Source organism: Salvelinus alpinus, chromosome 13 (assembly GCF_045679555.1).
Source record: "Salvelinus alpinus chromosome 13, SLU_Salpinus.1, whole genome shotgun sequence".
In the NCBI taxonomy this organism is placed as follows: Eukaryota; Metazoa; Chordata; class Actinopteri; order Salmoniformes; family Salmonidae; genus Salvelinus; species Salvelinus alpinus.
This window is the reverse complement of record NC_092098.1, coordinates 37,200,935-37,207,116: the sequence shown is the minus strand read 5'-3', so window position 1 is coordinate 37,207,116 and position 6,182 is coordinate 37,200,935. Positions and strand designations below refer to the sequence as shown.

The following is a 6,182-nucleotide window of genomic DNA, read 5'->3' as shown; positions in this document are numbered from 1 at the left end:
TTTTCTTCTCCCTGCAGGCTGCAATGTTTTTGTCAGCTTTATGTAGTTTATTTTTATAGCTGGCAATGACAATAGCTACTTTAAGATTTAGATAATTTTGATAGAATTTAGAGTAACCACATGACAACGACAGATCCAAAGATGCAGATCAGTAGAAATGGTAAGATAAATTGGCACTCCAGATGGAAAAGTTTGCTGACGCCTGGTGTAGCCTATTACCAGGAACTTCAGGAGCATAGCAGCAGGAGAGGGTCGAAAGAACATACTACTCTCGGTCAACCAAGATAACTAGTATTTTTTGGGGTCGGGGACAACCCCAATGGGTGTACATGATAAAAAAAAAATTATGTAGCAATCACAGATTTCAATTTTAACAGAATGTATATATTAGTATGTCAATGGGTGACGTGTGTTACGATGCCAAGCGTCCCTGCCAGCAGTGTGATGTAGACCGGGATAGTAGGAACCAGAGTTTCTGTGTGCAGGGGGAAAGTCAAATCAGCACCGTAACTTATCCTGCCTTTAACACTTCACAAAACCTGTCTTACATTGAAAATGTGAGATGTTGGCTTGGGGTCCCTCATGGTTATGCTGTTGGGACGGGTGTGGCAGGTGCGACGATAGCGGCCTCCGGCTTGGCTCCCTTCTGCTCAGAGATGGGCGTTGAGGGGACCTGCTCATCTTTGGGCTCCACGATGCTCACGTGGTCAGGGAGAGGCTTCTTGGGGCCAATCTTACCGCTGGGATCCCAGGGCAGCATGATCTTCACCTTAATCCCCAGCACACCTTTGGATAGGCAGAACAGAGTGCACCCCAAGTACATCACCATTTCATCACTTATTATTTTGGTCCTGTTGCATAACACGTCCTCTTGGTCATGGTCCATCTCTAATGCTTGATTGATTCACACCATAGGGCAGACCCGAACCACAGAGCTAGCTTGGACCATTTTTTCTCACCGTGCTTTCCTGTAATATCGCCTTTGTCCTGAAGTGTACACTCGTTCACTACTTCCCACAAATCTAAAAACATTGGAATGATGGAGGCATGGGCTATTGGGAATTTCAACCATATTTCTTATACCAACCATTTCCTTTGAAATCAGTGAAAGGAAGTGAACAAGTGCACACTTTGGGATGAATAAGAGATCAGTGGGATATAGCCACATTGTCCATTACAGCACAGTTCTAGTAAACATGGTGGATGAGTAAAGAGGCCAGTGAAGACAGCTTGGGCCTATAGTGCCTTCAGAAACGATTCACATCCCTTGATTTGTCCACATTTTGTTACACAGCCTGAATTTAAAATGGATTCAATTGAGATTGTTTCACCGGCCTACGCACAATACCCCATAATGTTAAAGTTGAATTATGTTCAGAAACGTTTACAAATTAATTAAAATTTAAAAGCTGAATTGTGTTCAGTATCATACCCCTTTTATGGCAAGCCTAAATTGAAAAAAAGTCACAATAAGTTTCAGGGACTCACTCTGTGGCAATAGTGTTTAACCACATTTGAGTGACTATTGCATCTCTGTACACCACACATACAATTATCTGTAACGTTCCTCAGTCGAGCAGTGAATTTCAAACACAATTCAAACAAAGACCAGGGAGATTTTCCAATGCCTTGCAAAGGGCACATATTGGAAGATGGCTAAAAAAAAACTAACAAAAACAAATATTTAAGATCCCTTTGAGCATTAGTGTTATTTTTGGGGCAAATCCAATACATTGAGTACCACTCTCCATATTTTCAAGCATAGTGGTGGCTGCATCATGTTATGGGTATGTTGGAAATCTAAGGACTGAATGGACCTAAGCACAGGCAAAATCCTAGAGGAACACCTGGTTCAGTGTGCTTTTCACCAGACACTGGGAGATGAATTCATCTTTCAGCAGGACAATAACCTAAAACAAGGCCATATCTATACTGGAGTTCCTAAATGGCCGAGTTACAGTTTGACCCAAATCTACGACGAAACGGTTATCTAGCAATAACCAAAAACTAATTTGATAAATCTTGAAGAATTTTGAAAATAATAAATGGCTAAATGTTGCACAATCCAGGTGTGTAAAGCTCTTAGACTTACCCAGAAAGACTCACATCTGCAATCGCTGCAAAAGGTGCTTCTACGAAGTGTTGACTCAGGGGTGTGAATACTTACGTAAATGAGATATTTATGTACTTCATTTTCAATACATTTGCAAAAGTGTCTTTTGGGGTACTGTATGTGTAGATAAGTGAATAGAAACATTTTTTTTATCAATTTTGAAATCAGGCTATAACAAAATGAGATACGTCAAGGGGTATAAATACTTTCTGAAGGCACTGTATAGTGTGAATCAAGCATAAAACCCCTGGGTGAACTCACCTTGACGGAGGAGCACGTGGCGGACAGCGGTGTCGACGTAGTAGTTAACGGGGTCTCCACTGTGGATCATGAGGCCATCCACGAACTTCATGGACTTGGCCCTCTGGCCCCTGAGCTTTCCAGAGACCACCACCTCACAACCCTTGGACCCGCTCTCCATGATGAACCGTAGGACACCATAGCAGGCCCTGCAATACAAAAACGAGCAGAATTAGAAATGACATATCTTACAAGTCCAGTGTCTTCAACTTTGCTCCTAAACACTATTCATCCCACCATTTAGAAGTGTAAAATATTGACTTTAACAATAAGATCTTCCAGTTCCAACTAAGGAATTCACAATAGGTGTAATACTGCATCACTTCACTATCTTTTCATTTGCTTATTCATGATAATTATTCGTTAGCGTTGTAAAGGTCAATTGTGGCTGAAGGCAAAGAGTTTACAGTACGCTGTCAGTTGTTCCAATGAAAGGTTGTTCTAATACACAACTGAAAACTAAGCTTACCATTTTCACTGCACAAACATCTTGAAGTTTGAAATGTCAGTGCATATACATTTAAGCAATCCATTGTTTAAAAAAATAACGGCCACTGAATACAGCTATATGCCACAATCCAAAATGAAGGGAACAGATTAGCATCATGTAATTTCCAGATTTGTTTTGTTAAACTCTTCTATTAATTTTGAGTTGAGGCATATTGCTGGTCATGCACAACCAATAACATGGATTAATCTTGACAAGACTACTTTTGAGGTTCAAAATATCCAACAAACTTTGATTTGAGCGGAACGTGCTTTCAAGATATAATAAATCAAGTGGTCAGTCTTGAGTAGATGGCCATCACTAGTCCTCTGTGGTTTTCGTGTCTGGGTTTTTGGTCTCACCTGGTAGCCAAGATGATGATTTCAGTTCTAGTTGGGGTGACACGAACCTCCACACCCGAGTAGCCATCCTCAGCCAGCTCTCTTGTGAGGAACTCATTCAGTTCGGCTTTGAAGATACCATCAGCGACAAACTAAAAATACGAGACAAACTGTAAAAACATGAGGACAGGCGGAGAGCGTGGGAACAGCAGGGAACTTAGTAAGCCATATTAACAAGGACTTGGTTTGACAGACGGCAACCTGGCTAACGTAAACTCGTACATCGCCTTGGTCCGTACAATTGCCCTTATTTTAGCGCCCCAAAAACGTACTACTTCCAGATCAACTGTAATGTCAATACCATCGTAAAGCACAATTTCTCCCCTTTCCAACAGAATCAATACATGACCTAAACACTGTCCGTTTCTGCATAATTCAAGCAGGCAATGAGCCCCGTCGGGTCTTTTAAAAAATGGCGGGTGGGGAAGCGAAACTAATGCATGATAGTGAGAAGGAGAGATGTCGTGTGGGAAAATTGCTTTTTTTCACTCGATCTGTCCAACTTATCACCTTATCGCCTCTAAAATGTCAATAAAACACTATAAAGAGTTTATATACTGTGTCATTACATACCTATTTGAAGGTTTGTGTCGAATTTGAAATCGGGTTTTTAGGGCGGTGCTAAAGTGATCTTAGAAGTAAACAGCGGCTTTGAAAATGATGATCGCATGCAATGATGCAAAAAATGACTAGGTATCCCCCTTACCCTCGTCACTGTCCATTTCTTGTTTTTAAAGATGAGAAGTGCTACACCTGGTGGAGAGAGATTGTAAGACAGAAATAGTTGCTTTATGCGTGCTGTACGTTACGACATGACACGCCACGATGTAACGGAGGGTCCGTATTTTTTAACTTTTCTCCAATACTATAGAGCCATTACCATGTCGATCAACGCTTGAATAGAAATTTAGTTCACACCCCCGATTTTGAAGTCAACATAGTTTTCTTTGTAGCCTCGTTTGAATGTTGCGGTTGCGCACATTTGTACGGAATGGGGAGAGTTTACGTTACTAAAATCTGTAGACTAACCATTGTACACTAACATGTCTAACAAAAGTAAAGATTGAAGTATAACTTACATGTAACATGCCAATAATATTATAAAAAACTTGAACCCACCTCTATACGGTGTAACATGTACATTAACTGGTTTAACTAACGTTAATTGTTTTTCGAAGGCACCTAGTCTTTAGCCTCACGGAGACATTTTGATATTTTATGTAAAACTGAAAATATTGTATAAGAAACATGCATGGCCAGGATAATACCCATCAAGGCGCGGATTGCGTGAAATCGAGGCTGCGCGTATAAAAGGTAACGTTGGGTTAGCAAAGTAGTTAGGCTTTCTAGTTAGCTACACTAGTCAATTATGAATATATTTCGGCACGCTTCGGCATGGGATCATGTGCGCGTGCTGGCTAGCATGCTAAATAACTAGCTACCGGCAATGGCTTCAAAGCTACAGAATATCTTAAATTCTAATCACGTGACATGTGCCGCAGAAATTCACTGCCTAACTATAAGAATGGTTTCTATTTAGGTGAACTCAAAACTGTAAAACTAAAGATAAATCGGCACAAACCTTCCTCTTCTTGGAAATTTGCACCGCCATCTTGGGATGTGTCGTTAACCGGAAAGACTGATCTGTTTCCCGGTATTGCTAATATGCAAACGTTTTCCCCTGGTCGGCTAGCCATGATTAGGTAGATTATTAATACATACAAAATCTCAATACAGGTCTGACCATTTTATTTCCCTCTGAGATATGTGTGGTTTTATTATTTATATACAGTGGGGAGAACAAGTATTTGATACACTGCCGATTTTGCAGGTTTTCCTACTTACAAAGCATGTAGAGGTCTGTAATTTTTATCATAGTTACACTTCAACTGTGAGAGACGGAATCTAAAACAAAAATCCAGAAAATCACATTGTATGATTTTTAAGTAATTAATTTGCATTTTATTGCATGACATAAGTATTTGATCACCTACCAACCAGTAAGAATTCCGGCTCTCACAGACCTGTTCGTTTTTCTTTAAGAAGCCCTCCTGTTCTCCACTCATTACCTGTATTAACTGCACCTGTTTGAACTCGATACCTATATAAAAGACACCTGTCCACACACTCAATCAAACAGACTCCAACCTCTCCACAATGGCCAAGACCAGAGAGCTGTGTAAGGACATCAGGGATAAAATTGTAGACCTGCACAAGGCTAGGATGGACTACAGGACAATAGGCAAGCAGCTTGGTGAGAAGGCAACAACTGTTGGCGCAATTATTAGAAAATGGAAGAAGTTCAAGATGATGGTCAATCACCCTTGGTCTGGGGCTCCATGCAAGATCTCACCTCGTGGGGCATCAATGATCATGAGGAAGGTGAGGGATCAGCCCAGAACTACACGGCAGGACCTGGTCAATGACCTGAAGAGAGCTGGGACCACAGTCTCAAAGAAAACCATTAGTAACACACTACGCCGTCATGGATTAAAATCCTGCAGCGCACGCAAGGTCCCCCTGCTCAAGCCAGCGCATGTCCAGGCCCTTCTGAAGTTTGCCAATGACCATCTGGATGATCCAGAGGAGGAATGGGAGAAGGTCATGTGGTCTGATGAGACAAAAATATAGCTTTTTGGTCTAAACTCCACTCGCCGTGTTTGGAGGAAGAAGAAGGATGAGTACAACCCCAAGAACACCATCTCAACCGTGAAGCATGGAGGTGGAAACATCATTCTTTGGGGATGCTTTTCTGCAAAGGGGACAGGGCGAATGCACCGTATTGAGGGGAGGATGGATGGGGCCATGTATCGCGAGATCTTGGCCAACAACCTCCTTCCCTCAGTAAGAGCATTGAAGATGGGTCGTGGCTGGGTCTTCC

General features: G+C 41.6%; 1 pseudogene; it reads right to left on the bottom strand.

Moving 5' to 3' along the window:
• Positions 1-257: 257 nt before the first annotated feature.
• On the bottom strand, positions 258-4,958 carry LOC139537666 (small ribosomal subunit protein uS3-like; annotated as a pseudogene).
• Between the last annotated feature and the right edge of the window lie 1,224 nt (positions 4,959-6,182).